Source organism: Corvus cornix, chromosome 2 (genome assembly GCF_000738735.6).
Source record: "Corvus cornix cornix isolate S_Up_H32 chromosome 2, ASM73873v5, whole genome shotgun sequence".
Classification (NCBI taxonomy): Eukaryota; Metazoa; Chordata; class Aves; order Passeriformes; family Corvidae; genus Corvus; species Corvus cornix.
This window is the reverse complement of record NC_046333.1, coordinates 54,492,398-54,516,950: the sequence shown is the minus strand read 5'-3', so window position 1 is coordinate 54,516,950 and position 24,553 is coordinate 54,492,398.

Below are 24,553 nucleotides of genomic sequence, written 5' to 3'. Positions count from 1 at the left end.
CACATTGCCATGATACAGCCTGTGCTTGGTGACAGTGAGCGAATGTGAAGGGACTTTCCCGAGAGACTGAGGAAACGCCACAGCTCCGCATCTGCTGCTCCTCTGTTCCTCCTCTCGGTGACTGCAGGCGTGGGTAGGTGAAAGCTTGAACCATGGTGAAAGATGGGGTTCATGTGAACAGGTTGCAGTGGAAAGGAGACAGTGGAAATAATTAGAAGTAGCAATGTAAGAACTAGCAATGCAGCAGAGGTGCCTCTGCTTCAGCCTTTGCAAGCCTTTTAGTTTGAGGGGGAAAAGTTAACAAATGCTTCATGCCTAAGTTCACAGATACTGTGTGCCTGACCTTCCCATACTTCCTTGGCAGTGCTAGAGGGCAATGCTAGAGTTGCAAGAAACTCAGAATTGCTGACCTTTTATGTGCCATCTCATGAACCATCCTTAACAAGCAAAAATGAGAGGGAAACTACCTTAGGCACCAACTATCCTGTAAGAGCTTATTGTAAGGTCCTGTGCATCTTCCTTTGAAGCAGCTGGTACTGGTCACTACTGCAGAGCAAACCAGCTGGTCCCATATGGCCATTCTGCGATTACCAGCTACTGTACATGTTGGGATTGCAAATGTTATACAATATGTGCCCACGTGCTAGAAATCTTCCAAGTGTACATTCCAATGTCCACATCTCCAGTACAGTCAATATTAAGTATGTCTAAAAGTGAACATCTAGGAGAAATTGAACTGCAGATTTGGCAACAAAAGCAGCTGCCAAAAGTGAGTTTGTGTCCTTTTTCTCTCTGTAAACAGAAATGTGGTCCTCCACAAATGCCTTGTCAACTCTCACCTCCCAGTTACATCCCAAAAGCTCAGTTGTGCTTCTCGCCTTCATCAGTTTTGAGCTTTAGCAGATTTCTCTTGCAGCAGGTAGAAATGTATTTTTATGACCCCAAGAAGAACTCTGTGACACACACACGGATGTTCAGAGAGAATTTGATTGACATTGTTAGCAGATTTTACAGAAATTTGTGTTTCATGGTGCTGCTACCACAAATATTCACTGCTTCCTTGTGGCCTCCACATGTAGATTTTCCTCTGAATTGTTTCATTAAGATAATTCCCAACTATCAAAAGAGGGGGGGAAAGAAGCAAAACACGGGGGGAAAGAAGCAAAGGAAATAGAAAAGGTATAGTGATAAAAGACAAATGAAGCATGGGCTTGGGCAGTGAAACAGTTAATTAGGAAAAAGTTACAAAAAAAAGATCTCTGAAGTTATTGTGAGCTCAAGAATGGCTTCATTCTGAAGGATGAAATTACGTTGTGTTAGACCATCACTTTGATTTTACCAATTTAACTAAGGAAGATGTATTATTATTTTCATAGTAGGGGTTGACCTACTGAATTACACGTTGCTGATCTGTCACTCAAAATGACAACACAGACAAGGGATCTTCTTTGATCTCAAGACAGTTGAGGTTTCAGACAGGAGTCCACCAGGAAGATAAAGTTAATTTTTCAGACCTTGAACCTCAGAACATCCATGACTAAGGAAGATATTACAGAGTTTATTTTTAAGCCATCAGTGAAGGCCATTGATTTGCCTTCTAACAGCTATTACAGTGAGAATCTAGTAGATCTTAGAAGCCAATTGCCAACAGCATTATTACCATTACATCTCAGTTTAACTTAATTTACCAAGAGTTTAAAAATAAAGCAGTTAATTCTTCACATAGGTTAGGCTGGCCAGATCTTCAGCTCATTTATACCAAGCTCTCTCCTTTAAGTTCACTGTAGTTATTCTGCTTTGGGACATTTGAGGACGCAGTCCTCTAACTATAGAACATTGCAAAAGATACTTGAAGATATAGGGACTTATTCAAAATTAGAAGTAAACCATTTTTCCACAAATATTTGGATGATAAAGAGTAAATGAGATCATCTGGATATGAGGCAGCAGATTTACCAAAGCAGGCTATATAAAACAGTTGACCAGTTTAGGCTTGGATCCTCATTCAAAGCATCAGGACTCACTATGTAGTTTTCTGTTCTGGTGGCATTTGCAAGCAAATATTTATGTGAGAGCCTCTTGAAGGGTGAATGTACTACTGACAGCACATTAAGAAAAAAAAAAAACAAACTACCTGAACTCTTGACAGTTGTGTTTCTTCAGCTAAGTTTGCAGAATATTTTTAACCTCTGGCATCTTAACTGTCAATTAGATTTTCATAATGTAAATAGCAAACAATGGAAGAAGGGTGCAGCCCCAGGTTTCCACACAGGATGTGTAAACCTGTTTGTTCCCTGACCACAGACATCTCTGTTTACCTACTAGGACAAATTAGTAATTGCAAGTGTGTACAGTCACTCACATTTTCATGTAAGCCTTTACAATTGCAATATGCAAACAGGTTTTCCTTAGCCCAGTACTTACTGATGGGGAGCTCCAGCCACAGTGTGACTCCCAAACATGAGCAGCTGGGGCTAAGTCAACAAAAAATCAGTGTTTCTATTCACCTCATGTAAATGATAGGACGTCAGTGCTTGGAGAAAAGGGACAGCTCCAAAACTAAGAGGAGCATCTGTAGCTGGTGCAATGGAGGTGTGGAAGAGGAAAGGGCAGTGGAGGGGTGTGCACTCTGTGTGGGGCTGTCACACTAGCCGGCTCTTAGCAGCATCCCTGCACATTCCACCTTTCCTCTGAGATGGGCACTGATGCTTGCTGTGAAGCAAAGCAGATTCTACCTAAAGGCCGCTTTTCAGAAACAAGGAAGAGAGGAAATCTGTGCAGAAAATCCATGCAAGAAAAACTGAAAAATATTAAAATGAGATATAAAAGCAAAACAGTAGAATGATGATGCATATTTCTGTGTCCTTATTTTTTCCTCTCACTCTTCTACCCCAAGAATAGAAGGACATAATATTTTGAATCAGAGTTACCAGCTTGTGTTTGAGCAAATTAACAAATATATTCTTTAAATTCCAACATACACATTACTAAGGCATTGCTGCTGAAATTCAGTGTGAGAAAGCAAAAGCTCTGCAGGAGCATGGAAGTAGCTTTTTCATGCCAACCATGCCTTGGCTATCCCAAACAGGGATCTTTCAAACAGACAAATGCTGAGTTCCTTGAGTTCCCACTCATTTTCTGTTATACTTTTACATTTTTTTTTAGTAACTCTTGCCTTGAAATAAGCATCAGGCTGAGCTCTGCACTTTGCAGTCCTGATCTCATGCCTGGTCTAGCTCAAACTTCTCCTGCCCAGCCCTCTCATCCCTCCATGGATATAATTCTCCTCTCTGTCTTCTCTGGTCTCTTGTGCTTTCAGCAGCTGAACCCAAATCCTTTGCCCAAAATCTCACTCATCCTGTTAAAAGTGATTTAAATATAGTGCAGATGCAGAAATTTCCATTCTTGGGGAGATTACCAAACATCACTCCTGCTGCTCTGAGCCAGCCAGGGGGTATGAGCCCACATCAGTAGGGCTATGGACCTTTTCCATTTCATATTTCTGCAAAATAAAGAGCCCTTCACACATATTGGAGAAAACTCTTAATAAATGGAGGCAAAACATGTTTTGTTTTTCTCTCAGAGGAGTTCAGTCTTGAATGTACTAAGACAACATTCCCATTTCTTCTGGGTTTTAAGAGGGATAAAAGGCAGTATTTACAGCTTTTGCCATGGGGCCAGTACAAGACATGAAATAAATAAACAGTTTTTGGTGGGTGATGATGCCTGGATGGATCCAGTCCATGGATGGGGTCAACCAGCCAAAGGGCTTCTTTACCACTGCCCTGTTTGCTGGAAGCCAAAAGCCACCATCCAGGTGGGAGGCCGTGTCCCAAGGTGAGCAAGGGCAGACAGGCAGAGTGTGAGGACGAGGTGTAGCATCCCTGGGAAGGTGTTCTGGCTGCACGCCTCCAACAGCATCCCCTGCCAGCTCACTCACAGAGTGGCCTTGGCAGCAGACTCACAGGGGTTATTTAAGTGCATTTCTGTCTGGGGTAAAGATGTTACGGTGACAAAATAAACAAACTTTGTTTTGGCAATGATGTAAAGAGGAAATAGGAAAAAGCAGGACAAAATAGTAAATGTTGCTTTAGCAGAGGGATGAAATAGAGTGCAGAGTGCTCCACCTTGCATGGCAAACATCCTTTATCATCCCAAAAAGTAAATAATCTCCCCTTTTTCAGTTTCTTGTCCCACACTCTGAGCAAAAAAAGATATTTGGGCCTGTTACATTACACAATAGTGCACAACTCGCCAATAAAATTGAGTCTGATTGGAAAATGCTGTTGCTGGGATTTTCAAAACCACTCAGTTTTTGCCAATGGTGTTCCCTTTCAATGCCAATGTAATTTTACCCTTTCAATGTAATTTTAATGAGAAGGACTCCCCATTACTTCTTCAGAAGAACTGTTAAAACAGGAGTGAATACATCGGCAAATCCCGGCTGCTAATACTCCATCCCCAATAATTTTTTATTTAGCAGGGAAAACACATAAATCCCTCTGCTGAAACTGCTTAATCATTTTTCCCTGATCATTTAGCTGATTTCTTTTGGAAGACTACCCAGATTTATGTTGGTGGTTAAGGGAGACTTTTGTGTTCTTTTCGTTCAAGCAGAGGCAAGGCTTAGAGCCCATGAAATTACTTCCATTACTACATTAATTAAGGAAAAACATTGCAATAAATGGGATGTGAAACTCTCTGCATCTTGATTCATCTACAGAATGAAGGATGATGTTTGACCTCTGTATTTACACCTGATGTCTTCAATAACAAACGCAGCTGTTTCCTATGTGCATAGTTGCTATATTCTGTTTTAACTCACTATGGCCAAGAAGAATTGATTGAGTTAAATCCTTAAACAACGAGATTTTTATTTTCTGTGCTATTTAGCATCATCTTTTAAAATTAATTTTGAAGTGCTATGTTATCATTTGATTTTTTAAAGTACTTAAAATCCGTGATAAAATTGTAAGAATTAGCAGCATTAGCCCTCTTTTAATGTGAAGACTTCTTTGCTAACGTATTGAAAATTTATTCCACTACAAAGAAGGTAAGCTTTTAGTTCTCCCACTGTCCAATTTTGCATTTCTGAACACTTTAAAGTTTGATCTTAAATTTACTACTTTTTACAGTTCTTCTCCTAATAGATTACATGAAGCTTGAGTTAAATTACTTTTGGTCTTTATATACATTTTGGATATATGCTGGGATATATTGCTGGGATTTGAGAAAGGAAACGTAACAAATGGTGTGATGCAGCAGTCCCATCTTCTTGCTTTACCTGCCATGCCTTCTCAGGACTTGTAATGAAATCTGATGAGATGATTCCTTTGATTCAACCCAGCAGTGCAGTGGGGGTGATCTTCCTGAGTACTCTTTGTTGACTGTCCTACAATATGTCCTTTTTTGTAGGCACTGGTCCCAGTCCTGAGGTTCTCCTGTTGCTCTTGCATCTCCTCCTGAGTACTCCTGAACTTCAGAGCGTGTTACAAACACACGGCTTTTGTTCAACAGTTGAGTTTGTAGCTTGCTGATTAATAAAATTTTCTATCAGTTCTGGAGTGCAAAAAGGTCTCCTACAGTCAGAGAGACTAATTCCTCTTTTCTTCCTTTCACAACCTGCAGGCAATCAATAGATAAGCTTGGACAGAGAGAAATCCTAATTTCAAGTGCAGGAAGGCTCAGCAGTATAAGCCTGCTACCACTGCAAAGGCCTGGTGACAAAACAAGAGACAGAACAATAATACTGCACAGGCAGGAGTGGTGAAGAGGCTGAGAAGAACAGATGAAAGAAAGAGAGCGGAAGAGGTTTTGCATTGTGGTGGGCAACACAGTTCTCCAGCAAGGACCCTGCTCAGGGGCACAGGGATCTGTGGTCATCCTCCAGCAAGAAGCCTCTAACACTGGCAGGTCTCCTGAAGGGAAGAGGTGTGAGGACAGGGGCAGAGCTGAGTGACCTCCATCTGTGCCAGGTTACCATGGCTGGTTCAGGCAGGGAATTGGCAGAACAGGGGGAGGCTGCACTTTTCAAGGGCTTCAAGGCAGGTCAGACATCATCGCACTAAGCTTGTAAAACTGTTCAGCTCATGAGAAGTGGTGCAATGATGGGGCACTTCCCTACAGGAATGTTCCTTCTAGCTGACACTGGCATGTGGCCCCAGCTGTGACAGTGTGTGTTCCCAAGCCAAGCACCATTTCCCCCATGAGAGTCCCCTGGTGCATAACCTCTGCAGTCACACAGAGGGAGATGCTGTCCTCTGAGGGCCCCTCGGGAGGCTGCTTAGTGAGCCCAGAAATTTGCAGTGGGGTTTGAGCCAGTGCTATTCACTTATTCCAGGAGGAGCCTTGAGACTTTTGAATAACACATTTGTTGCTTCCTACAATGGCTGGCAGTGGGGTACAACTGAATACATGAATAGAATTATATTTGATGAAATATGATATGACTTCTCATCTCTGAATTGATACACTGTCCTTCTGAGTGGGTCTCTGCATTTTTACATCCCCAGAACAGTGTTTAGATATTGTATTGACAGACACTTTTGAAATATTTTTTGCTAAATCACAGCTGGGAGTCATGGCACTGTGGCTCTACTTAATGAAGTGCGTGTTTTTATTCATGAGAGCCTATTGTTGAGATTAGCAAATTTTTAAAAACTTTTCAGCCACAAGATCTGCTGACCAAAAATTTTCTTCTGAAAAATCTCATGACCCTCAGACATCACCTCAAAAGGATCCTACTTACTCTGGAAAATCTCATATCTTGTATTTGTATGCCCAGTTGATGGCATAGGAAGTGGCAATAGAACTTCAAAAAGTCTTTTCTCAAAGATACCTTCTACGGCCCTACAAGGCAGTGGCATGGCCCTGCTCTGAGAGGTGGCAGTTGGAGAATCAAGCCTGCTCTGGAAATTATCTGATTTAGGATGCTACCTCCAAGCCTTGTATTCCAGTAGAAGGCTGAAGAAGAAATGTAACACCAAGATCCTTTGGATGTCATGCCAGAAACTTGCTTGAGGAGCAATGTCTGCATCCACTTTGAAATAAAGCTTTTCGGTTGCATTTCTGGCTAATAATAACAGGGATTAACAGCACATCCTTTCATCTGGAGCAATCCTGAAAAGACTTGTTCAAACATTGGTGAAATATAACCACACATACCACTTAAATATAGCTGACAGTTTTTCTCCAGCAGGAGTATATGAGACTCCATAGGAGAGGAAAAGAGATGACCTCCCATTTTGGAAGCAAAGGGTGGATCATTTGAGGTAGGAAGGGTGTCATTAACCAGTTTGAGAAATGTCCAAGGCTGTACACGGCAAGTCACCACACAGAAGCAAACGGTGGCAAACTAGGAGCAGGAGGAAGAAAGAGGAAGAAAAAAGGAACTGCTGGCTGAAATATGGACTCAAATTATTGTTTTCAAAATAATAAACCAGTGATCAATTCAGTACACAGAAGATGGAAAGACTTGGCACAGAGAAGATAAGAGAACAAATACTGATTTGTGGACATAAAGCCAACTCCCAGCTTGCATTCTGAGAAAAATCTTATGTAAGCTGAGCTCAGCACCTACAGGGCGTCAAGCTATTCCAGGGAAAACCAGTCTCTCTGTGCACAAGCCCTTTCTTTACTCAAACACCCAAAAATGCAGGCATCATGCTCTTGTCAGGAAAATGTGTTGCTGCTGCTGTGGTAGCTAGGAAAACCTTTATCCCCTGTGACACATCAGCTGCATATTCACTGTCTTTATATTCTCATACATCTGAGTCAAATTCGTTAAATCGTCCAGTCATTGAGGCTGTGTGTGAGCTATTCCTGTTTAGTGAATCCCACAGTCAGGCAGTTGTGCGCATGGGCAATGGCAGAATGCCACTGCGTTCCCACAAAGGGAAAAGCTGCTATTTTTAAAATGTGTGAGATTAAAAACTCTGCATTGTAATTTTTGGTAGAATTTTTATTTATAAAATTTTCATGTACAATGAGTGTAAAATAATAAGCCACATTGAAAAAAACCGGATGAAATAATTTGAAACCCTTCTAAAATAAATATCTTCATGTATGTATACACAGACATGCTCACACATATATAATATAAATGTATAAATAAAAGCATAGCTACATCTCACATTAAAGGCATCTGTGGCAAAGACTCTGGCTTCCTGTGAAGTCCTTAGTCACTTGGCAAAGTATTTTTCAGGTACCTGGAGTGTAATGAAGGTGTTTTCTAAACAGAAGGAATAGCTTTACAAAGTCCATAAGGGCACAGTAAATAGGCAACTCATCCAAGTATACAGAATAGCCAAAGAGAAATGTAATATCTCTGACACTAAGAAGTTCAGTTCACAGTTTGGAAATTCCCTCATTGAGTTAGAGAGGTAGAATGTTTTTTAAGGCCACCATTTCTCTTTCAGAGTCAATACAGTTGTGGTGAAGCGTGTAACTCAAATGTGTTCCTGAAATATCCCAGAATGCAAAAACAGGAGGCTGGATGAGTGGCTGCAGTGTTTACTCAGGGCAGTGCTGAACCAGCACTAACCCAAGCTGTGAGTGTACCAGTGTGTGCTGTTTGCAGCCGAGAGTGCAGGGACCTTCAGCCCTGAATGGGGCAGCACCAGGCAGTGCTGTCTCTCTGTTAATGAGAAGCTCATATAATTACATTCTGTAGAAGATAACTAGAAAGAGAAACCTTAATATGCCTTGAAAATTGGCTCTGGCTGACTATGAGTAGAAATACCGAGTTTTTCCATTTTGGTGGCCGTGCAACATCAATGAGCTTTTGTTTTCATGTGCAGTTGAATACAGGCTTAGGCAACGCTGCAGGGCCATGTCCAAGGTAGGGCTCCCGCTGGAGACAAGTGCTCTGCATCTCTCTTTGTCCTACTGCTGCCACCTAGGGCAGGATTCAGGCGCCTAAATCTGGTGCCAGGGAAATGCCTTGAGGTAACCAAGAGGTTTGCCTGAGACTAGGAAAACCATGTAGGAAATCTGCGGAAGGTTTCTAGTAGTAATGGTTGTCTCTACTGGGCCAAAGAAGCTCTTTGCAGCTGAGAGAAGGGGGAACTTAGGGCAGAAGCCTCATTTTGGAGAGAGCTTGAAGCTAGTTTGTTCCTATCCCTTGCAATGTCACTGTGTGACTGCTTTCTGCTCTGCAGGACTCTGCAGCCAGTATGTGCTGGTGTGTCCCTCGGCAGCTCCCAGCTCAAGGCCTCAAGCACTTCCTTCTGGTGGAGCCAAGGGATCTGGCCAGAGACAAGCAGAGTCCATACTTGCCCAAGAACATGCCATCAGCTATTTGGGAAAAGAAGGGAGGTAATTTCTGGGGTTTATCGAGGGGAGGTGAGCCCTTCTGCGGATGAGACTTATATCATCTTGCAGCAGGTAAATATTGCTGAGAGCCAAAAATAAACAGCTTTTTTCAGACATAAAAACTCTTGGTGCACCGGGATTCCAATGTGGGATTGATGCCCTGTTGGTGACAGGGGTGGCACATCTGTGTGGTCCATCTAGCAGATGGGAAGCCTGAGTTCCCTGAGCATGCCACAGAAACTGAAGAAGAGTGCTCTGTCTGGGAGCAAAGACTCAGTGCAAGGGCATGGAGGTGTAGGCTCTGATACGCTGTCCCAGGAGATGTGTGCTGGTGGGTGGAGGTGGCTTGAGCAGGGAGGCCCGGAGCCGTAGGATCAGGGAGTGTGTGGAGGCACCGTGGCTCAGAGTGCGTGCAAGGATGCACAGTAGCACTAATCGGTGAGGATAATCTCTTCCTCCTGTCCCTCTCTCTGTGTGGGGCTGCTTTTATTGTCTCTGCTGAGGTGATGTATAGCTGGGGAATATGTCCTTAACTGTGCTCTGGGGATCCAGAAGAGCATGGCTTCAGACACAAGCCTCCTTCCCTTGTAATCAGTGATGCAAGCAGTTTTTGGTTGCATGGAGGTTGAGACTAAGCTCCTGTTTAAGTTTAATCTAACGAGGTGCTGTTTAGCTCAGGCTATCTGGGAAAGCCTGCAAGTTTGAATGGAAGTGGTGAATTCCCTGATAATAATGTCTAAAAAAACCCCCAGGTTAAGTGTAGCAGCTGTTCCCAGGGCAATGAGAACTGGGATGCTAGAAGGTATCTGCCAAGAACAAATTCAGAATAAAAATAAGTGAGTAGAGAGAATGCTCATCAGAAAAATAACTTGGAGATGCAGAAGAAATGTGGTCTTCATGTAACATTTCTGCATAAAGAAAATTTTTTGGAAAATCAAATTTATCATTGGGAGAATACTACAACACTCTTGCAAATTATGGGAATAAAATTATTCTCTTGGCACAGTAATGGACTTCATATATTTCTATAAGGGTGTATCTTAATTTGAAACAGCAACCCCCAAGTCCACTGGCTATAGCAATGCTGTGATCTATGTGAGGTGCATTTGATGACACAAAACACCTCTTCTCTGTGTGGGAAGGACTAGTTAAAACACTCTGTTACATATTCCACCAGAGCTGTGACTAACTGAGATATCCATGTTGACATGCAGAAACTGCTTTCTCAGGCAAGTGTGCTCCCGTGTGCTTTCTATCAGCAGCCAAAAAATGGGGCACTGAAGCAGCGTCACGTCATGAGTGTGAAGGTCAGTAAGCAATCCCAAGAGCATGGGGTGAGTCAGTATGCCTGTGAAATGTGGTTATCTCTGATACTGCCTCTACTGCTTCTACTCCCCTGCCTCTGATACTGACTCTAACCCAAAACCGCCCCATTCCCAAAACTGTAACTTGAGAAGTTCACAGTTGACAGAAGGATTGCTGTGGACTAAAAACAGAAAAGTAGGACTCATGCTCCATGCTGCCTTTCAGCTTCAACAGGTGCTCCAGCCAGTGCTGGAGGGAAATATGGTCAGAAAGTACTGTGTTGCAGGAGAATGTACTTTTGGTAGGATGTCCTTTGGAAAAAAGTCAGCATGAGTAAGCTTATTTGGATAAAAGTCTTGTTTCTGAATGAAGCCTCTGATAGCCTTCTTGGCCTGGAGTAATAGTAAAGAAATTCCAGAAAAGATTTTTCCTTAGAAGCAAAATCTAATCTCATTCAAAGCCAGGGATCCACAAAGAGAAGGAGGTAACCTAGAAGATGGTATAAGCCATGCCAGATCACAGCAGTTGTTCTGAATTATTTAACACTAAAGGGGCCACCAGGTTTAAGCCCTGTATGAAAGTGCAGTAAATAATGTAACCAGTCTCAAAGACATTACTGCTGTTTGTGTGGTGCCTTAACATGAGCACAGTAGTTACCAGACAAATAAAACTGATATGGTTTCAGCCTGGAGGAGTTGTCTCTATAGGACAGAGCACACAGCATTAAATCATGAGTCAGTAGGGGCTGGGAGAGACAGGGGTCTCGACAGACTCAGGGAGTGGTGGTAGCATTAGTCCCCCTATATAGCACAATCAGCTGTGCCCTCCAAAATAATAATCCAGGAAATTTGTCAGGCTATAGAACATCTGAGGCTGTCTGCATAACTTCCATTTCAGAGAAAATAAAATAGCCAGGTGTCCTTATGGCTGCAAAGCTGGTAGGTTAAACTGATGGAGTAAGCAAACAGAGGATTTTAAAATGAGGAGGAGCTAACACCTTGGGCGGGGGGGGGGGGGTGGAATAAAAAATGTAAGCAATTTATTTTCTTTTATTCCTAGCAAGCAAAATCCAATTGAAACACATTTTTCCAATACATAAAGCAGTCTCCAATACATTTTCCCAAAACCCACACCCCTCAATGTTTTTTATTGCCTAAAATCTCATAGAGCCCTTTACAAGTCTTAAGGGCACATTATTGTCTAAAGGAAGGTTGAAGAAAAAAAGTTATTTTATTTAAAAAAAAAAGCAAAAACTTATAAATGGGTTTAACATTCTGGGCCTGACAGAGTATCTGAAGAGATGGGGCTCTTGTTTGGGGAAGAAAAAATGTGCATATAAAACCAAAAAGAAGGAGGGAGGTTTTCTAAGAAAGTGATTTGTGAAAAATGTGTCAAGCAACTATACTTAAAAACATGCTCTCTATTTCTCCTCAGAATCTGGTTTTAGTAGCGTGTTTTTTCCTGCACTGTGCTTTCACACAGAGCTTTCATCTATGCATATTGCTAGCTATACCAAAATACAAATATATTGAAATGGCTGCAAGGGTAAAAATATATACCAGAAAACAAAGGGTAAATGAGGAAATTTCAGCTACATCAACATTATCTGAAGCTCAAGTATTGTGCACACAGAAATTTGCTAAACAAAGTCACACTTAAAAAAAAAATTTTAGCAACTCAAGGTTAAAAAAAGCAGCTCAGGTAAACGTCTGAAGCAGCTAAATTGTCCTTACAGACATTCCATGCAATCAGCATACTATTAAAACATTTTAGTACCAATCATTCCTGCTTCAGTGACTTTGTTTTTTAAAGATATTGTCCTTTAATAAAATGTTTCACCTTCCTGATGCACTTACTCTGACATAAGTGGTATTTTCCCTTCATGTTTAGTAATATGGAATTGTAAACAAGTAACAAATCCATCTTCCTTTATTCCTCAAATATAACCACCCCAGGAATTTGGTTTACAAAGTCCTTCACTACAAAAATGACAATTAAATTTTACTACAAAATAACCTCTTTGAAATCTAATGATATCTTAATAGTTTGGGAAGTGAAGTAACAGAAGCTCAATTGTTTTAGGAAAAAAACCCACCCACAATGTCTTATTTTTAGTGAACCTATTTTTAGCATTCTAAAGTTAGCATTAGAATAACAAAGTAGTAAACCAAGGTCCTAGACTACTTCATTATCTTAGTTATTAGCCTGACAGCCTAAGTGACTCGATTAAACATCAATGACAGAAGAGATGAAGAGTTTAAAGGTCAATAAATACGGTGATAGGAATCTTTCAAAATAACCTTTTGCTATAGACTTCTGGGGTTTAAATGTTGACAAACTAATTATTCCTCTTCCCTAATTTAGCAAGCAGCTCTTGATCAGCTGGTCAGTGAACAGCTGATCACAATTGCTCATTTTTAAGTTCGCAGAGGTCTAACCCAACCTAAATAAAACTTGTAACCGGCAGAAATGAAAGCCAGATCCCAAGCAGTTGTTGTTATTAATTGTACTGTTGTTGGAGAAAAATCTATTCCTAGGTTTTAAAACTGATTATGCCATTGAGTCAAATTCTCATTCACAGTCCCATGGGAATGAGCCACCTCACTCATGTCCATCAGGGTAGATGAGTCTTGAGAGTATGAAGCTTTAGTATGGAAAGTGTCAAAGGAAACAGGCTACAGCATTCTCGGTTGCCTTCTTAACCTCTTAATCTCTCATAAGCTCTCTGTTTTCCCCATTGAGTGAGGATCTCAACAATTACCCTGAAAGATATAATCTAAATCCTCTATGAATTCAGAGGACTGCAGGAAGAAGAGGGCAGATAAAGGTAGCTCCACTGCCACCATGATCAATGTATAACATATTCATTGGCCAGATAGGAAATGCTTATCCTCACGGCATCCTGCTTTGGCTGTGGTGTACCAAAGAAACGGCCAGGGTGGAAGAAATCTCCCAGTTGTCTCGTTCGTTTCCTGTCAGGGAAGGATTTGAAAAAAATCCTAAAAGCTTTCATGGGAAGCATGAAGCTCCTTCAGTTCCTCACTAGCCTGTTATTAACACTGTTTGTCTCCTATTCCTGCCATTAACGACCTTGCAACTACCGGTATCAAAAAGCAGTGTATTCTTTCATATAGATGTATGTCCTGTGGTGGCTTTTCAATAGCTCTGCTGGCCATTTGTGCTAGCTGCCCCTCTTTTATATAAAGAGAATTTGAGATTATGTGTACATAAAAATACAGGTAAGAAGTAGAAAATGCATCAGTCATAAAAAGAAAATGAGCCACATGTAACAAAAAAGAATTTTACATCAATTTCTCTAAAGTTGTACAGCTACATGAGGCTTGGTAAGCACAGGGGAAATAGAAAAGCAAAGAACATACTGTGCAGAGCAGGACAGGATATTGAAGCATTGACAGAAGTAAAGGGATCCTGGGGATACAAGGATAAAACAGTGCAGGGGATAACAAAAAATAGAGCAAACACTGGACAAAAAGGCTCTGGAAGGAAAGAGATAGCAAAACTTTCACCCCAGTTTTAGCCAGTATTATTCTTTCCCTCTTCGCAGTTTCTCTTCAAATGCTTCCAGTGTTTTGTCTGATCCTGGCTGCTTTATGGCCCACTTCCACCATGCCTGTAAGTAGTGGCTTAGATGGAAGAGCTTTCAGATGAGTACTGCAAGAGAGAATCAGGCTAGAAAATGGCATATGTGCATGATAAGAAGGCCCCAAGGAACAGACCAGCCCAAATAAAAGAAAAAATTGGGTATTAGTTTCACTGAAAAGGCTGGAGGGCTTCACTGGGACTGCTGAAAAATTGCATCTGAGTGGAGAAAGCACTATACTAGGTTTTGATGGCTTTGTGATCAAAAGTTTACTGATAAACTGCACTCCATCGTCATGAATTCTTCCTTCTATTAATTAAAAGATGTATCAGTCAGATTTGCATGCTGTAAAATTAATATATGGCTGGAGATTAGTGGGTTTTCCACATTTTTCAACTGACTTTTTTACTGGAACTAAAAATCTGGCTCTCTGATATCGCATGTATTTGTTCTAAAATCTATACAGCAATCATCTAGTGCTTGGAGGTGGGTATGTGTCTAAGCATTTTCTTAGATGTTATAGACTGAACCTCTATGCCATGAAATGAACACAGAGATATCTGAGTGCTCACAGGTGGCAATATTTCTCCACTTACAACCAGTGAGTCCCAAAGGACAAGAAAGCAAAATTTGCCTGGTATAGGGGACATCAAACACAGAAAAAGAGAAATGTGGTAGTAAATTGGAGCAATACTTCTGATCTCCCCACGCTTGCCTCCTGGCTGTGTACAGCTGATGATGCTCCTTCTACACAGCTCTTTGTCTGGACTTGGTTGTTAGTTCACATTGACTCTGTCCATACTAATAAATTAGATAGCCCTGAAGAATGTTTCCAGGCGCTAGAAATCAATCATTCACCCTTTTAAATTGTCTGGGGGGTACTGACAGTTTAATAGCACGGACACAAGCCATCCCATGCCAGCCAGCCTCAGAAACAGAAGAGCCCTGGGCACATTGACACTGCCCCTTGCCCCCCGTTGTCAGGTTGAAGCCAAACTTGTCATAGTCCTGGTGTGGAGTCTGAGGACAGAGGTTGTCCCAGCCCTTCCTGTTGAACTGTGCCTCTGCAGATCAAGCCCATGCTGTCTGGAGTTATTTGAGCCATTGCAGTGGTGTCCTATTTACCCAAATTGGGACATTAAGGGCCAAAACTGGTGCCAGGAGGTCACAGAAGCCCCCAGCTCCTCAGTAACAGGTACTGGCTCCCAGCCTCTTAATGTCTCACAGCACTTGCAGCCCCATTCACACATGTATTTACTGCTGCATTAGTGTGAAGAGACTGTTGTGCACACAGAATGTCTCAGTGGGATGTTCTTGGCACTCAGGAATGAGGAGCCAGGAATGAGGAGCCACGGCTGCAATGGCTGCGCTCCACCGCCTGCAGCTGCTCCCTGTGTCCTGCTTCGTCTCTAAGCCTCAGACTCAGCTTTTTAGGAAACTGAAATGATCCTGTAGTAGAGTAAGAGAATTATAATGTCTCATGCAAAATGTAAGAAAAATGGCATACACTGGTGGTATTACCAGTTTACTAAGGAATATTTGATGGAAATCCTCTTTAGTTCTCATACAAGGAAGGTTCTGCTTTGTTGACTGTCCTAAACCCCAGTGAAACTCTAGTTATAAAACCTACCTAAGCAGATGAAAATACATTAATAAGAAGCCCTCTCGGAACATAAAGGTCATTCTACTCATCTTTTGCAGTGTTCAGACACGCTGATGTGCAAATCTACTTTATCAGAAAGGTTTTTTTGTCCACATTTAGCTGCCCCATAGAGAGGGAAGTAATACAGTGACCCTCACTGTCAGAGCTGCCTCTTCTTTCCACGTAAGCTGGTGCTCTTGTGTTCAGACCAGAACCCAGCTCACTCTCGCATAGGTTTGACCCCTGTATCGCAGCTTCTTAGGAACAGGATATGAGCCAGCAATTTGTAGCAGCATCATTTTAGTGCTGTTTATTTGTTTGGCTCAAAGATCAACAGCTGTTTTATTTCTTTCCTCTCTTTGGCCATTCAGCCACTGCTCTGATTCCTGTAAGTGCATTATCGTAACTTTCACAGCACAGAGGGAGCAACAGCTTTGCTCCAACTGACATCCCCTTCTACCTGGGTGTATGTTAAATACATGGCCAGAGGGGACTGCCCCCAGCAAAAAGATATTTCTAATCTCCATTTCTAATCTCAGATGCCTAAACCTCATCCCCAGACACTCTATAAAGTGATTTGGTTTAACTGAAAATTGAGATGGGAGCAGCAGCACTGGTGGAAGCTTAGCTCCTGTTGATACTGTAATTACTTTTACTGATCATTTCATTCACACGTGGTCTGCCCTCAAGGACAGAAGTGCTGTTCACATGGCAAAGATGGGAAAGGTGGAGCAGGTATCAGCATCATTTTCAGGAAGAAGCTGTAAGGGAAAAATCCCAACTGATTCAACTAAACCTAGCAAGCCAGATAAACATGGTGAGTGAAACTACTCACTGATAGTAACTTCTGTCAGTTTTGCAAAGAGAAAAGAATATTCTTTTTGCTGCTATACCCACTCAGCACTGTAAATCGCAAGTCTTTAAGAGTTAAAAAAAATAATTTAAAAGGGACCTTCCCCTACACAGATTTTTTTCAGAAATAATATCTCTTGTGGAATCACAGGCCAAGTTTAAAAAGAATCAGGTCCATTGCAAAAGAATAGTGCACCATTTTATTCTTCTACAGTGTTTTTGGAAGGTATTTTGTAGGCAACAAACTCCATTGTTGTTTCAACAACATATGGACATTCAAAGTGTAGGCACTGTTGCATTACTTAAAATAGTAAGTTGACTCTTATTTTTTGGTTTGAAGGGGAATTGCCAGCCAAACTCTAATTGAGGTCTCATTGAGAATTAGTTAATCAGACTCTGTGTTTTGCCTGCTGGAAGGGCGTGAAAACTTTCAAGCAAAATATTGCCTCATTCTCAAGCCTGGATGTAAAAAAAATATATATATATTCAATTTAGCTGTCTTTAATAAAACAAAAACTGTCCATTTACTTCAAGAGCTGTTGCAAGGAGCATATGCAGCTGTACTAAGGGTGACTAAAATTTTATTTGACAACCAATAGGGTAATTAGTAAATTAAAGCTTGTTTGTTTTGATGTCTGATTTATTTGAGTGACATCCGGATTTCCACTTTAAACATTCTTTTTTTCAAAATTCATCACCACTGGATTTTATTCTTTTAAGTTTATTCCTCTGGAACACAGCTCTGCTTCCTCCTGCTGCAGAAGACCAGCAGATGGTAATCAGATCTCAGTGGGTTTTTTTAATTTCTTAAAGAAATCTTGTATTTGTCAGTTTGCTTAACACTAAAGACTTCAATGCAAACCCTGACTACAATATGTCAAGGGAAAGTCTACTTATGGAGGAAGTAAAGTTACATAATCTCATTTTCAATTACATTTCATTTAGGGCATATTCTCATCATCACCCACTATTAAATACAAAGATTCTTGACAAGGAACTCCTTGAGGAAAACATGTCATGTTTAAGGATATATAGCACACATGCTTTGTAAAGGGCCAGAAACCTTGTTTAAAAAATCCTAACAGCTCAGTGCTTTAATTATTCTGGGAGCAGCCTCTGCAAATCTGACCCATACAGCTCCCATTAGGGAAAGTCTGGTGATTACAGCTGGGGTACAATCCTCTTGTCAGCGCACCATGCTTTCCTGCCACGTGTTAGTGGCATCTTTAGGGTGGATGTTCACAAGACAAATTTCCTGCTAAGACATGGACATGTTACATTCAAGATTAAAGGAAGGTAAAGGACACTTCAGAAAATCCATGTTTCTGATGTTTAAATGTTATGGGCTAGTTTAGTCCCTGGCAGGGAGCTATTGCTAAGATGAACTTTACACAGTTTATTTTTGCTTTAGAGAAATGCACCCTTGTACATGGGGCAACGCGAAACTGTGCCAAATGGACCTCTGTAAGAGCTGTCACCTTGTTATTAAAAAGAAATTTGGGTTACTTGAAGGAAGTGTGATCTCAGAAAATGCCTGCCCAAAACTGGGGACACAGGTGATGGATGGGTCACACTGTTATCACAGCCAGGTTGGTGTCACATTCTCTGCAGAACAGAAGCCTTGAGGAAGAACATCTGGGAAAGGAAATTCAGCCATCTTCCTCTGTGCTCTGCTGGGGGAGCCAGAGCAGGGGCATCTGGTCCTGGGGGAAGGAGTGGGACAGATGGCTTTAAAGCCAACCTGAAATATATATAAATTAAGCAAGATTTTAAAGGAGTTTGGACTAAATTATTCTTTAGTAGAAGTTTGTTGGTGTTTGTGGAGTTACGCCCTGGATGAATTGGGTTCTCTGGCATGAGAAATGAATACTGCCTGACTTTAAATAGAGCATGAGCTGTTTGCAGTTGAGCCAGGCTTGTTTCCTCATGGAAAAAAGTTCCTTGCAACCTTTGTACCCCATGATTTTGTGTCCTTATAAATGGGCTGACTGAATGAGACAAAAAGTAGCAGAGTACCATGCTGTGTGTACATGACAGGCAGACTTATTTAAAAGTCCTAACTTATGAGCTGGCTTTTTCCAAGGCCATAGATTTTCATTAGCTATTTGCTGTGTTAATAAGAGACAACCACAGCAACAAGTGGTACAAATGTTAGCTTTGAAACACAGAGCACCTCTTAAACCAACATAACTGGCAATAAATGGTGTGTGTATATTCGCTCATTTGGCAAAGGTAGAAGTTCAAATTATGTCTTATGGCCAGTTGACATATACCTGACCAAATTCATCCCTAGGGCAACTCCACCGGCTTCAGAGAGGCTACTCAGGGAATGAATTTGCAATTTTTCTCTTAACATCACTTCATTCCAAACAGATTTTTTTTTTCATGGGCTATTCAGTATGGTCCTGCTGAAACTCCTCAGAAACAGGACTGCAAAGACCTGTATATTGTTTCTGGCTCTTCCTTCGTGCCTCTGTCACAATTACTATTTCTAATGTGTGGCTATTTGCTCCACACACTTTTTGTGGAGCAGGAGCTATTTCTTACCTTTATACTGCACCAAAATAAATCAGGCTTTTGCTTCCTTAAAGACTTCTAAAGAAGTCATATAAAAATTCAAGACACTAACATTGAAAGAATAACAAGTTAGCCTGAGGAATGGTCAGCAGAATTAGTCCAATCTGCTCTCCTGTTGGACCTTGTTCAGGTTGAGGTAGCTGGCCCTTCTCTGCATCTACATCGTGTCAGAGCATACAGATGAGACCAGCAGGTAATTCCCCAATTCTTTTCTAGTTTAACTTCTTGCTTCAAAAACTTGGACACAGCAAGCGTGGCAAAGTCCCATTTGGCTAAATCCTCCCTCATTGATTTTTTTATGTTGGCTCAGACCAAAAATGCACACATATAAACCTGAATACACAAATATAACCTTACTGTGGAGTCCCAGGAGGACATTTAGTTATGTGCTACCATTTTCTTTGACTGTATTTGCTGGGAGTCTGTGCATAATGCAGCTGCTTATGAGTAATGAGCAATTTGGTGAGCTGAGGCTGTTAGGAGATGGCTACTGAGAGCCCAAACATGGGAGGACAGGCCTCTCTGCATCTCTGCAGATGTGGTGAGATCAGTGGATCTCTCCACCAGCCAGAATGGCAAAGGGTAGTAGGAGCTGGATGTTTTCTCTTGTTCACCTACCCTGCAGAACATGTTGAGGAGGTATGCTGGTGACCCAGCCAGAAGTATAGACCTGCCTGTGAAACCATTCCCACCAGCTGCAGATCTCACCTGAAAATGGAAAATCTGGTACTCGGTGACGTAATCAGCACAACCACAGAGACAATAAAATTTTGACCAAGAAACACCCTCCTTTTCTGGGAAGAGCTGCAACACCATTCTTTGTCTGTAGGTGCTCTATCTATTGGGATATAAAAAAGCTTTGTCTGTTGGAATTTATAGAGTTGGGCTGCTCTTGCATGGAGATGGGTAATTTCTTTGTGCCACACGCTCTGTAGCTAATGCTACTGTCACAACTCTATGTCTTGCCTGCATGGTATTTCTCAAATTTGGCCCTTAGAGTGTAATTGGTGGAGACAAAACCACTTAATTCAATGAAACCAGTCTAGAAGTAATTTGTGGATTTTAAAATAAAGTATTTAAAATTTAAAAATGTGCTGTCAAAATTGTATCATATATTCAATTTCTACTACAATTTAATGCATAAAAGCACAAAAAAAATTTAAATTCTCATTCTGTTATATATTCAGTCATGTATGTTCTGTGTATGTGATCTGCATGGTCCTTCTTTCATCCTGGCATCATGCTACTCAGTCCAGCATGCTGTGAATCCACTTTGATTTTTTTTACTGAGATTTTCTGGTTTTCTATCTTCAGAATTGATATTGTCTTGCTGAATTTCTGCCTATTTCCCATCCCTGTGGGGCTGCAGAGTTCAAGTCCTCCCGTGCCTCCCTGTTCTGCAGTTCCTGGGGACTCCCCCAGCCATGTCAAAGCTTATTTGCCCCGGCTGAGCTGCCTGGGAGGCAAGGGACTGGGGCAACATGCCTGTTCAGGCTGATACACTTGTGCATTAAAATCCAGGGTAATAAGGAGAGGAAATGCACGGCTTGAAGCTGTCTGCTGGCCATATCCTATGCGAGTTCTCCCTTCAAATATTATTATGCTCCTTTTTAAAATTAATTCCAAATAAAACACGTTGGTGGATGCAGTTTCTGAAGCACTGGTGGCTGAGTTTTCGCGTTAGTCACACGGATGTGCTACTGGCAATGGAGACTTTTGCATAACCTGCTGCAAATATATGACAGACAGCTTGTCAGGAAATGCTCAGTATAGGCAATGATTTGGGACTAATTTCATGGATGTTTTCCAGTTTCTATTTTCTCCCCCTGATCTTCCTTTCTCTATCTCTGAACAAGAGGGCTCCTGAAATTTCCTGCTTAACATCTTTCACTTTGAATAAAAGATATGCTAAACATACCCCCTGCAGCTGGTCCTGCTGAAATTGCTCCTCTGGAGGGACCAACAGATGATGTTGGTGGATTTGAAAAGGTCCAGGCGGGAGGGTTTAGCCCCCAGCATAGCCCACACTGAAGCCTGCAACCTGAAACACCCCCTCCACCTCTGCTCCCCACCTTCCCCTCGCACACGCATGTGCGTGCACACACACATGCAGAGGCAGGCAGGGACTTTAAATGAACCCAGATGGCTGGCACACAGGGAGTAGGCATCCTGGAAAAGTGCCCCAGGGCGCTCTGGTTGCTGTCATCTTATTCTACAAGCCAAGTGCCTTCAAGATGTCTGTGTTGTTTCTTAATCGGAGATCACTCCCGTTTGGGCTCTTAGCCCCTTCCTGTTGGGAAATGTCAGTGAGGCATCAGAGAGATACACAAAGATTGATTTGACTCAAATCAACCATTCCCTTAACTCAGAGGTTGTAGATTATTATCCTTAATAAAGACCATATTGTAATAAAACCTAAATCAGATCCCAATTGAGAGACTGTACTTTCCCTTCTCCTGTGTGTGTACTGTTGTTTGATTGAGTGATTTGGTTCTTGTGCAAGAGAAATTAATTGTCTAAGAGTAATATGAAATGTCGATGAAAAGTGTGAATGTGATGAATTCTGATAACCAGTTTCAATTACTTTTTTCTTCTTTATTTTTTTCTGTTTTGGTCATACTGAACACATGTTTCTTTATTTCTCTATAAAAATATGCAAACAATTACCTGGCTTTGGAGACATAATTACAAAGAGGTTCATCTCTAAAAGGTTATTATTGATTTATAGAGTTCTTTAGTTTAATGGAAGACAGACAGGAATAAAAAGAAACTCTACCTTCCCCACAAATAATAGATGAACTAGAAAGGTAATGTAAGATTTAGAAGTAATTTTTATAAGATTCACAAGCTGCTTGTTTGGGAGCAGTGTTTCTTGTACATGCACAGAGTCATTTAGAAACCATAACATAGCACGGCTAGTACAGGCATCTTCTCCTGTGAGTGATTCAGCATGAGGCATTCTGACAGGCTGTGATAGCCATCTATCACGGGGCTAGAGGATAGTGTTATCTGCAGGTAACACTAAAGACAAAGTGTGTGGGATAATTGGTAGCAACAGACCTGATGCTGGATTTTAAAGAAAAGGTACATGAGCAGAAGTGCATCTAAGAGAAGAATCAGTCAACTTGTAATTAGCAACTACCAGCCCGAGACTTTGGAGTAATTTGCTGGGTTTTTTTTTAATGGGTGCAAATTTATAAATAAATGCGTGTAAGAGGATAGAGCCTGGTTTTGGTACACCTGACTTCCCTCCATCTCACCTTGGACTCTCAGGGAAACATCCCAGTGGCACAGGTGGGAGTGGGACCATGCCCTCACAGAGGACACTACTTCCAGCAGTCGAGGGTTTGGGCTCTTTTTCATGTGATTTTTTGGTGTGACTTGTGTCTGCTTTCTGATGCCATGAGCCCTTGAGGGCAAGAACTGCCATTTTGTCTGGCATGCACCCATGACCAGCAGGCTATGGTGGGGCACTGGTGGCATCTGCTAGTGGCTTGATGGAGGGAGCTGGATGGTGCTCCAGCAGTGCAACCTTCTTTTTGGCTGGACTTGGGTACTCATTAATCAAAGTCCTGCTGAGAGAGAGATGTGGGTGCTACAGCCATGGCCAACAGCAGAGTTTATTCCCTCTTCTCTGTAAGTATTGAGACAAAACAAAGTCTTATTTACCAGTGTGCAGCAACTTAGGTTTGCTTTTAAACCCACAACCTGGAACAAATGTTGTATTTATGGTATTGCAAAAATTATTCACCGTTAGCAACTGTTGATGCTGTGCATGATGCATCCATTTGGATTTAAACAAAACATCTCTGATTCTCATTCACATAACATCCTGTGCTTTCCCCTTCCTGGTTCCAGCTCTCAGATATGCACCCCACCAAGGCTTTGGGGCTTTTAGGTGGGAGCTTTCTTGTGCCCTGAGAGCCCTTGTGGAGAGCACACTTCTGTTGGCTCTGCTTTATAATTAGCATTACCTGAATCTGATAAAACAGCTTGTAAACAAACGCAGTCTGAAGCAATTTTAATAGAGAAACAGATAAAATCAATAGTGCATCATGTGCACTGTGGTTGTAATTGCTCTTGATGGCCATTCAGCTTGCCTTGTTGTTGTTTTTCTGTCTACAACATGGAGATTTTCAGAATAATGGTCTTTTGTTTGGCAGCATTGCAGAGGGAGGCAAGAGCTCCCATCTAGCTGCCCTGGGCAGCTCCAATATAGCCCCAGCATGGCCATGTGAGCTCTGCTGGCACCCCAAAGAAGTAGGATGGGGCTAGATGGCCTCACTCTATTTGATTTTATTAAATCATTTTTATTGTGGGTTTGGGTTGCCCTTTGGGAAGATTTTCTGTGACTGCTCTAGATGAACACCTTCCAGCATTCTGTACAAGCATAGGTGCAAAGACCTTTCACACTGTCCTTTTCTCCTAGTGCACACGTTTAAGATCCCTGGGTTTAACTCCCTACATAGATATAATTTATTATATTGTTCTCAGCAGAACACAAACCTTACTGCTTTATGCCTTTTGACAACAGTAAGTAACTGCTGCTCCTGAACATTATCATAATTTAACTTTGGGGCTTGCAATGTAGAAAATAAGAAGTGCAGGATTATGTTTCATTTTACATACAATCTTATAATGAGCCATAATATCCTCTTGGAGATTTTGCCATATGAGAAAATAAGACAAGCAACAGGTTTGCTGAAGAATTCTTTTCCCTTATGTGTCTATATCGAATTACTGCTTCACACCTGATTATACTCATTGAGTTCAGATTCTCAAAGGTATTGGGATTCCAGTTCCTTCTCATAAACTAGAAGCCAACTGAAGTAATGGTCAATGAATAGTATTTAAGAACTTTGAAAACTTTGGGGATCCAACCCATTGTCAATAAAATAGACCATTACTTTTGTGTCCTATAGTTCATAAGATTCAGCAGTAAGAAAGCAAATTTAGAAAAATTAATTGTCCTCAGTAATTCCTAAGATTTTTTTGCCAGTTGCACCCTCAGCAGTGCCAAAAGTATCAGTTACACTATCCAGCAGCAGAAATGGCAACAGGTACTTTCTGTTTAAAGCAGCCAGAAAGCCTCTGATGGTATCTATATCTCAGTACCATGGCACACTTCCCAAGGTATGGGAACCTGAGACATACCTGAGCTTCACCTTAATTCTGTATCTCCAGCTCAGCCTTGGCAAGCCAGCCATATCTCCCTGTCCCCTCAGCTTTGATATGCAAAGCTTCTGCAGACAGACCTGGTACAT